Raw genomic sequence first — 11,143 nt, 5'->3', positions numbered from 1 at the left:
TGCGGGTCGATCCCGGCTCAGGAGGAGAAAGTTATTCGCGGTTCGCTCTTCTAATGCGGATTTAGTTTTCGGTTTTCGCGCAGTGGGGTTGAGGGGTTTACTGTATGTATATATATATATATATATATATATTATATTATTTATTTATAAATATATATATATATATATATATATATATATATATATATATATACATGAACCCTCAATATAAAAACCAAAAAAACTATATATATATATATATATGAGGATATATATATATATATATATATATATATATATATATATATATATATATATATATATATATATACATATATATATATATATATATATATATATATATATATATATATATACATAATATATATATATATATATATATATATATATATATATACTAAATTATATATATATATATATATATATACATATATAATAATTTATATATCCTGGATATATATATAAATATTATATATTTATATATATATATATATATATATATATATATATATATATATATATATATATATATATATATATATATATATATATGTGTGTGTGTGTGTGTGTATGAATATGTGAGCGTGTATTTGTGATGTTTATATGTGTGTCTGAGTAAACATCCACATAGTCTTTCCCTTTCACAGAAATAAATTTTTTCAATCTGTTTTTGAATAAAGTTTCTCTCTCTCTCTCTCTCTCTCTCTCTCTCTCTCTCTCTCTCTCTCTCTCTCTCTCTCTCTCTCTCTCTCTCTCTCTCAAGATACATATCCAAGATTATTGAACCTCTGTTCCCTAATGCCTTAAGTTATAGTTCTCCAAAAGTTTTGAAACGTAGAGGAATTATCTTGATATGTAGCTCTTGGGGGAGGCGGTTGAAGAGAGAGAGAGAGAGAGAGAGAGAGAGAGAGAGAGAGAGAGAGAGAGAGAGAGAGAGAGAGAGAGACCCATATTAGCACTGATCTTGAAAAATTCATGGCTTTGCCAGTAATTGTCTAAGGAATAACTCATTTTCTTTCCAGAGAAAAATGCAACGATTTTGTCTTGCATTCTCCAATCAATTTCGTTTTTTTGGTTCTTTCTTGTTTTATGCAAATATCCAAGTCCTGTGTGTTTACTAATAATCTTCATGATAACAATAATGTTTAATGTTGCGTAAATACTTTTGTTACTGACGTACCAAAAGACAATTAATTACATTCAGTAACTTTAGAGAACATCAAGAGTTTGCAAATCAATATCTTTGAGATGAATTTAGTTTACCCTAACACTGTTTTGTCTTCTAAATTTTGTTCTGCAGGTATTAGGATGTGATTGCATTTTTATGAAGGTGTTTTGTAATTTATGTTTTCACTCAAGGATAAAAGGATGCAGTTAGCTGCAACTTCTTTCATTTCTTTTGTTGTACCTCCTTTCATATTCTCTTTCTTCCATCTCACTTTCTATCCTCTCCTAAAAATTGTTTCATGGTTCAGCTGGGAGATTTTCCAGTATCCTGTTACACCTTTCAAACCTTTCTATTCTCAATTTCCCTGTCAGTGCTGAATGACCTCATAGGTCCCAGTGGTTGGGATTTGGCCTAAATTCTGTATTCTATTCCATACCCTTTTTGGTAAATATATGAAGAGATCAAAACATTCATAAAACCAGATATGATATTAGTGAATCTTTGATAAATGATTTGCAATAAATAATTCCGTCCATTGACAGTCATTTAATCATTTTAGGAAGCCATAGCAGTTTGCAGTTGAGAACATATGGCAAAGAATGGCAAAGTATTATATAATATACTGTACTGTCATAAGTCAATTACTTATTTCAGAATGTAAATGGCGAAGGGGAAGACCTTTGTTCCCCTGTGCAGTAAATTCGTTATCTCTGTCAGTTGTGTTTATACGTCACTCGAGGTGTAATGGCAAGAGGTAATAGTTGTTGTGTAGTCTAGGGTGTGTGAATTAGAATGAGTGATAATAATATTAGTACTCTTCCTCTCATTGATGTCGTTACAGTAATTGTCATAGCTAATCGGTATGGGATAAAAATAGCCTCTTGAAGTTTCCCATTGCTGAACTTGGCTGAGAGAGAGAGAGAGAGAGAGAGAGAGAGAGAGAGAGAGAGAGAGAGAGAGAGAGAGAGAGAGAGAGGGGCTATTAATTATTGAAGAAGAAGAAAGAAGAAGAAGAAGAAGAAGAAGAAGAAGAAGAAGAAGAAGAAGAAGAAGAAGAAGAAGAAGAAGAAGAAGAAGAGAGAGAGAGAGAGAGAGAGAGAGAGAGAGAGAGAGAGGTTATGAATTATTGAAAAAGAAGAAGAAGGAGAGAGAGAGAGAGAGAGAGAGAGAGAGAGAGAGAGAGAGAGAGAGAGAGAGAGAGAGGCTATGAATGAAGAAGAAGAAGAAGAAGAAAGAAGAAGAAGAAGAAGAAGAAGAAGAAGAGAGAGAGAGAGAGAGAGAGAGAGAGAGAGAGAGAGAGAGAGAGAGAGAGAGAAGGAGGAATGTGGGACGAAGGGCTCTAGGATTTTTTGGCCTCTGTCCTTTCGATGGTTCTCTGGGGACCTATGATCGTAGGGCGATTGAGGCATGGGATTTGGAGGTGGGGGCTTCGACCCCCCTGCCCCCTTCCATTCTGTAGTACCCCTACACCACCACCTCCCTTTCCCTCTACCTTTACAAAGCCAAGGCTGATGGGAGACTTAGGAATTGTGTCAGTTTTGAAGAATCTGAATGGGACAGAGGTGCCAATTTTGTTGAGGTAGGCCATTGCATGGGTGAGGCTCCTATGAATAAGACTGTTGTATGGGCTAGGGAATTTTACGTTACATCACTGTATTAATTGAGTTAGGCCCAGTGGTTCCTAACCAGCCGGTTCCTAAGGGGTGAGGGGATGCCTATGAATAATTAAAGCAAATATATTTTTATATAAGCATGTTATTTTTCAACAAAAAAAATATTTTTTTCAGCAATTCAGGGGGTGCGTGAACTGACTGCTGATTTGAAAGGGGTGCATACATTGAAAAAGTTTAAGAACCACTGCCTTAGGCTTTTATGTATTGGGCTGTTATATTGTATTGTATCAGATCATTGTCTGGGCTAAAATATTGTTTACAGCCTTTGAGGTAAACATTATTCATTGCTCTAAAGGTTTTACTCTGTGAATTTAAGTGGCCTTTAGTATACCTTCTGAATGTTGATGACCCCTTTTGTGAAGTAAGACTACACAACGGTTTTGTGGTTAATTTCAGTTAACATTGATAAAGTTCTGGTGGGCGTTTTTGGCATTTCTTGCGGTTGTAATAACTGTTAGGGTTTTGGAACGTTTCTGGCGTCATTGTTAAGGTTTTGGAACGTTTCTGGCGTCATTGTTAGGTTTTGGAACGTTTCTGGCATATTTTGAAGATGTCATTGTTGGTTTTGGAATGTTTATGGCATATTTTGGAGATGTCGTTGGTTTTAGTACGTTTCTGGCATTTCCGTATGGTGTCATTGTTAGTTTAGGAACGTTTTTAATTTTGGAGATGTCATTGTTTAGGTTTTGGATCGTTTTTGGAGATGGCATTGTTAGTTTTGGATCGTTTATGGCATATTTTGATGTCATTGTTTAGAATTTGGAACGTTTCTGGCATATTTTGAAGATGTCATTGTTTAAGTATTGGAACGTTTACGGCTTATTTTGGAGGTCATTCTTAGTTCTGAAACGTTTATGCATATTTTGGAGATGTCATTGTTTAGGTTTTGGAACGTTTCTGTCATATTTTAAAGATGTCATTGTTAGCTTTGGAACGTTTATGGCATATTTTGAAGATGTCATTATTAGTTTTGGAACGTTTATGGCATATTTTGAAGCTGTTATTGCCAGGGTTTCGGAAAATTTTAGGCATATTTTGAAGTAATTATTAGGGTTTTGGAAAGCCTATGGCATTCCTTAAAATTTTAATTTTTGAAGGATTATTGTTGAAGTTCTGGAACGTTTACGATCTTTCTTGGAGTTGTAAGTTTTAAGGTTTAAAATCTTTATGGCACACCTGGAAGTTATTATGACTTTGGAGCGTTCATGACGTTTCAAGAAGTTGTAATTGACATGGCCTTGGAATGCTGAGTCATTAAAGATGTAATTTGTAGGAAATGGAACTTTTTATGGTATTAATTGAACTTGTAATTGTTGAAGCACTGGAACGTTTATGGCACTAATTGAAGTTGCAACTTTCAAGGCTCAAGAACGTTTGTGGGAGGTAATCAGAGGGAAATTAATGCACCAGGTAGTTAGGGACAGTCATCTAAGTAAGAATTAAAGAATAAACTTTTATGGCCATCACTGAAATAAAAAAAGAAGAAAAAACTTTGAGAATATGAAACTGCATGTTGTTCATTGAAGCAGAAATTGTTATGGGTGTGGTACGTCGATAAATTCCACCGAAGCAAAAATCTTAATATTTCTGGATCGAGTGCCCGATCGTTAACGCTCTTCGAGCCTTTATGGCTTTCACTGAAGCATAATTTTTATTAGGCTCTGGGACCCACGTGTGGTCTTTGATTAAGGGACATTTGTGTATACGTTTAAGTGGGATTAGTCAGGTGGCAATTATCCAGTGGGGAGCATTAGGCGTGGACGTCAAGACGCCTCGTTCGCTCGCGAAATACTGCTCGATATAGCCGGGAATGCTCCGGAAATTCTCGCCCCTCTGCGGGCGAGTTTGGCTTCAATCATCTGATGGATGTTTTAAAAGGAGCCTCGGTAAGGGGGAAGGACTCTATATCTCACTCCCTCACTCTCCCTTTGCTCTCTCTCTCTGCACCTCTCGCTATTATTACCCGTTTTTCATCTCTTCCTTTTAACCATCAATTTTTTTAAATCCTTCTCTCGTACCCTTTCCCATTCCCCCCTCCTTCTTCTAATCTCCTTTCTTTCCTTCCTCATCTCCCCTCGTCTCTTTCTCTCTTTCTCCATTTATTTTCTTTCTTCGTCTCATGTCTCCTCTTCCTTCCTGACCCATTTCTCGGGACTTCCTCCCCCGTCCCCTTTTGCAGAAAGTTGACGGAGCTATGAAAACATCCAGTTGGAAGTGATGGAGGTGGAGGGGTGAGGGTGAGGATGAGGGTGAGGGTTGAGGCTGATAGGGGAGGGGGGAGGGGAGGAGGATGGAGGAGTCGGTTGGGGGTAGGAAGCAATGAGGGTGAACCTGACAGGCACAGAATGAAGATTCCGACGAAAGTTTAATGGCTGCGAGACAAGACGGTTGGGCGGCTCCAGAGCTTTCTTTTCCAGAGTTCTCCCGGGAAGGAATTTTCCAGGGCTCTCTTTCCAGAGTACTGTTCTGAAAGGGAGGCTTTCAGAGTCGCCTTTGAGTAATCTGGAAGGAGTCGTCTATAGGGTTCCTTCGGGAGTCCTACTGGGAGAGCAGGTATGGATAGGCTTCTTTCCAGATTCTTACCTTTCTGGAAAGTAGGCGATTAGAGGGTTCTGCCAAGAGCCCTGTATGGAGAGAATGCATCTAAGTAGATTCTTTCCAGAGTGCTACATGGAAAGTAAGGTATCTAGAAGAATCTTTCAAAGTCCTGCTGGGAAAAAAAAGGCATCCTGATGGTTCAATCCAGTGGGCTCTTTCGGAAGTCTTCTTTGGAAAGAAGACGTCTATTGTTTTTTTCCCCAGAATCTTCCCCTTCATAGTAAAAAGGAATCTAGAGGGTTCATTCCAGATCCTCTTTAGAAAGAAGGCACCACGTGGTTAATTTCCAGAGTCCTCTCTTTCGGGACAGAAGAAATCCTGAGATCATATTCCAAGTCCTATGTGCAAGGAAAGAAGAACTCCAGAGATTATATTTCAGAGTGGACTTTTCAGAAGGTACTAAGTAGCTTTTGAAAAGAAGGCATCCTGGCGTCCTTTCCAGAATTCTCTTTTGAAAGAAGGCTTCCTGAGGGTTCTTACCAAATCTTCTTTGGAAAGAAGGCCTCAAGAGGGCTCTCCAGAGTTTCATTCCAGAAAGAAGGTTCATTATTCTGGAAAGGCTTCCAGAAGCTTCTCTACACAGTCTTCTTTGGTAATAAATCATTCTTGCCAGGTCCTGTTTGGGAAAGAAAGCATCCAACAGATTCTTTATTCTTTCCAGGTCCTGTTTGGGAAAGAAATCATTTAAAGGATTCTTTATTCTTCACAGGTCCTGTTTGGGAAAGAAAGCATTTAAAGGATTCTTTATTCTTTCCAGGTCCTGTTTGGGAAAGAAAGCATCCAAAGGATTCTTTATTCTTTCCAGGTCCTGTTTGGGAAAGAAAGTATCCAACGGATTCTTTATTCTTTCCAGGTCCTGTTTGGGAAAGAAAGTATCCAACGGATTCTTTATTCTTTCCAGGTCCTGTTTGGGAAAGAAAGTATCCAACGGATTCTTTATTCTTTCCAGGTGCTGTTTGGGAAAGAAAGCATCCAACGGATTCTTTATTCTTTCCCGGTCCTGTCTGGGAAAGAAAGTATTTACAGTGGATTCTTTCTAGAGTCCTTATTCGGAGGAATACATCGAATGTGTTTTTTTCCTGGATAAGCCCAAGAATTCGTTCTAGAGGCGTCATTAGTAAGCTAGGTTCTTTCCAGAGTCCTTTCTCTTTTCTCCCTTTCTCCCTGGAAAGAAAGTATCCTTAGGGTTTTCCCTGTGTTTTCTTTCTCTGGAAAGAATTCATCCACTCAGCTCTTTCCTCTCTCTCTCTCTCTCTCTCTCTCTCTCTCTCAACTCTCTCTCTCTCTCTCTCTCTCTCTCTCTCTCTCTCTCTCAAGAAGGTGTCTGGAGTACTCTTACCTGAATGCCCCTGTAGGGGGAATAGTGCCGTTAGTGTACCTCACGTGGTACACTGTAGACATTACTCAAGGTTCTTTGCAGCATCCCTGCGGTCCCTAGCTGCTACCCCTTTCATTCCTTTTACTGCACCTCCGTTCATATTCCCTTTCTTCCATCTTACTTTCCTCAGCCGTCTCTCAGCAAATGCCTCATTGTGCAAATGCGAGGTTTTCCTCCTGTTAACACCTTTCAAACCTCTTTACTCTCAATTCCCTTTTCAGCGCTGAATGACCTCATAGGTCCCAGAGCTTGGTCTTTGGTCTAAATTTGATATTCCTTATCTGAATACTCTGTGGAAAGGCTGCCAAAACCTTCCATACAGATTACATTATATCGAGATAAGTTAAGTATACCTTAGTTTAACCAGACCACTGAGCTGATTAACAGGTCTCCTAGAGAGGGCTGGCCCGAAGGTTTAGATTTATTTTACGTGGCTAAGAACCAATTACCTAGCAACGGGACCTGCAGCTTATTGTGGAATCCGAACCACATTAGAACGAGAAATGAATTTCTATCACCAGAAATAAATTCCTCTGATTCTTCATTGGCCGGTCGGAGAATCGAACGCGGGGCCAGCAGAGTGCTAGCCGAGAACGATAACAACCAGTCCAATGAGGAACGTATTATATCGAGATAACGAGTAATATTCACTCCTTCGTTCAATGGGCCTCTCAGTCCTCCTTGTAACCCATTGCTGGCATCACCATACTGTGAGTTTGAGTTTCCAAACACTGATTTTTCGAATGAGGCTGAAAGCGTCGTTAGTTAAAACACTTATGAAGATTATAAATTATGATGATAAATTGTCTTGTTTTTAGGGGTTCATGACCATAGGAATGGTGGTGCTACCTGTATCATTCAGTCAATAAAACAGCGTTTTATTTCAAGGCTAAAACATTTCCCGTTTCTCTTGCGTTAGTTTTTATTTTATATTTTCTTTCTCGCGTTCGATTTACTTTTAAATTAAGGCTTGAATATTATATAATTATTATTATTATAACAATGTAATAATCGTGTAATGTTGATTATTATAATGATAATTTTCTGGTGTGTGTACAAAAACTATATAGTACAAATACAAAGCTCCTTCATCTTAACATCGCACTGAAAATGGTTTAATTTTGTCTTTAATGAGTTTTTTTTATTACACTAAATATAAATTCCAAATTGAAGAGCCAAATATTTCGATTTATCTCTTATGACGTTCGTCTCTGAAAAAAAAAATTGGAATTCCACCACCTTCTTACGTGTTCCCCGGAGCGTTCAAAATGCCCGTCTCAGTCTTTGTAATCTAGTCTAATAGACACTTTCTAAACGCATTTTGTAAGAGTCCTTTAATCCAATAAATAATTTTTTGCTTGTTTATGAAAATGTTCTATTTTATCATAATAATTGATTAATAACTCAATTTATCTTTAATTATTTTTTATTTTTTCATTTATAAATTTCTTCTTCCATATATTTCTAATTAACAAATGCTGTTAAAATTTTAGCTAAGGAAATGTTTAATAACAATCTCGCTCCACCTATAGCTTCCAAAAATATAATCTTTTATGTTCGTACTATTTAAGTTGTATTTATCTTTTGCTAAGGTATTTTCTAAATGCTTTTAGTTTTTCTTTAATATTATCTTTTCTGTTCTGCTATTTCAGTAAAATTAACCTTTTTCAGAAATATTTTCTATATTTTAGTTTTTATTTGATATCTTTATAATCTTACTCTTTTAGGCGTATTTACTTCTCATAAAATATTTTCTGAAGACTTTCAAGTTTTCGTTGAACATCGATCGATTCTCTTCAAAATTTCAAGAAACTTTTCCCGAGAGTCTTTTCTTTTCCTTAAAAATATTTACAAATTTTTTACTCGCGTTTCTTCGAATACATTTCCCCCCTACCCACCCCCTCTCAGTCCTATCCCTCTCTTACCCCTCCTCCTCCTCCTCCTGCACCCACCTCCCCCCCCTCCAAAACGCCCACCCCGTGGGAAAAAGTGATATCCACTCCCGCAGGCGATAATATCTTAGACCGTATATCTGTCCGCGTAAAATATTCAGATCGCACGAAAATATAAGGAACGAGCGGCTGGGGAAATCACACCGGCCCGTTATTTCCACGGCCGCATCTGGGCCTCTCCTTTGCCGATGCCTTATTTACCCGGCCGCTCGGAGCGACGACGGTAATTTTGAGAGGCGGGGGAGGGGGAGGGGAAGGAAGTGGAAAGCCTTAGTTTACTGCCATGTCGCCAAGGCTTGTTAGCTAAGAGGTGGGGTAAGGACCCTCGACAGGTGTGTCCTCCGGCGGGAGAGGCCCGTTTTGGGAAGGTGAGAGAGTTGATTGATTGATTGAGTGACGGTCATTAGGAGTGGCGTCGCGACGTGTAGGGTGCTGATGCCGCTAAGGGAATTGGATGGGAAACTGGGAGTAGATTGGTTTGAATGGAGAGTTTCGTATAAAGAATTATAATATAATTATACATATATATGTATGTATATTCATATATATACATATACTGTATACATACAAATGTGTAAATGTGTATATGTATATATATATATATATATATATATATATATATATATATATATATATATATATATATATATATATATATATATATATATATATATATATATATATACACACAATCACATACTTAAGTACAGTCGACTATATATACAAACACATATACATTGTTCATATATATAAATATTCTAAATTCTCGAGGAAGCCTACCTCCTTAATCTATACTGCATCCTTCCCCCAGAATCTGAGCAAGGAAGAAGACTGGGTCAGCCGAATAGAAGGCAGTTCGACGTGAACGTAACTTCTCCGAGAACCTCGCCCGGAGTATTTTCCCGTCGGTTCAAAGACAGAGTTTTGCGGAATGACCGGAAGCTCTCGCGCGGTTGGAACGCCCGCTAATGAATCGTCGTTTCCCGAATTTTGTAAAAAGAAAAAAAAAAAAAAATGAAGAACTTTGCAAGAATTAATTCTGTTTGGATTTGGTCAAAGTAACCACTGGTCTTGAGATGGACGAGTTTCTCTCTCTCTCTCTCTCTCTCTCTCTCTCTCTCTCTCTCTCTCTCTCTCTCTCTCTCTCAGCTTTGTTTGGATTTGGTAAAGGTAACCACTGGTCTTTAGATGGGCAAATTCTCTCTCTCTCTCTCTCTCTCTCAACTTTGTTTTGGATTTAGTCAAAGTAACAACTGGGTTTTAGATGGAAAAATTTTTCTCTCTCTCTCTCTCTCTCTCTCTCTCTCTCTCTCTCTCTCTCTCTCTCTCTCTCTCTCTCTCTCTCTTAGTTTTGATTGGATTTGGTAAAGGTACCCAATGGTCTTTAGATAGACAAATTCTCTCTCTCTCTCTCTCTCTCTCTCTCTCTCTCTCTCTCTCTCTCTCTCTCTCAAACACACACAACAAGAATAGTAAAGTGGAATCAGAGGTACATTAAACAACAACAATTTATTATTATTATTATTATTATTATTATTATTATTATTATTATTATTATTATTATTATTTAGAGTCAGGTTCTACATTTAATTTTATGGTAGTTCAGTCCAATGTCTCTCTAGTAATATTATTAATTATGATACTGGTATAATTCTGCATCACTGTACAATAAGCACGCACTATGTAACTGGCCGCTTACAAATTATCTAACCATTTCCGAATGACATTCATCAGTCAAGATGGTTAGATGTTTTTTGTTTACTTTTTAAAATTGGCCTAATTTTGTAAAATTGATAAAAAATGCGTTCCGTTAAAAATTATAGAACGATGTATCAGTTTTTCGATGAAGCCTCAAAATCCGGTTCGATAAATAGTTGGAAAATGTTACCATGAAGGTCAGCTGGGCAGTGAATAATCTATTTTTGATAATTAACCAACTAAGCTATTTTCTCCCAGAGAACCTACTAAACACTATATTAGTCAAATTTCAGTGAATTTGTAGATTTATCTTAAGTGTTAATTTGTTAAAATATAACAAAAGAAATTTAACGCCGGCTTAAATTCATTAGGTCCTGCAAAATTCGCCATAATTAAATTATTCTTAATTCATACCCTTTCTGGGCCACCCATGCAAACTGACGTCCAATTTATATTTCTTAAATAAAAGTGATATTGTTAATGATTCATGATCACCCAAGATATGACAAGTTACAGTCCATTTTTCAGTGTTATTATTCAGCATACAAGCTATCAGAATCTATTAAGGGATCAAGTTACACAACACAACCCAACTGAAGGGCATAACTTGCTGGAAAGGCCTTCAGTGAACGCCAGAGATAACTCGGAAAGAGAACTTTAGTCAATGTAGAATATG

This window comes from Macrobrachium rosenbergii, chromosome 47 (genome assembly GCF_040412425.1).
Source record: "Macrobrachium rosenbergii isolate ZJJX-2024 chromosome 47, ASM4041242v1, whole genome shotgun sequence".
NCBI classification, from domain to species: Eukaryota; Metazoa; Arthropoda; class Malacostraca; order Decapoda; family Palaemonidae; genus Macrobrachium; species Macrobrachium rosenbergii.
The sequence above is the reverse complement of the archived record's forward strand: the minus strand, read 5'-3'. Positions refer to the sequence as shown.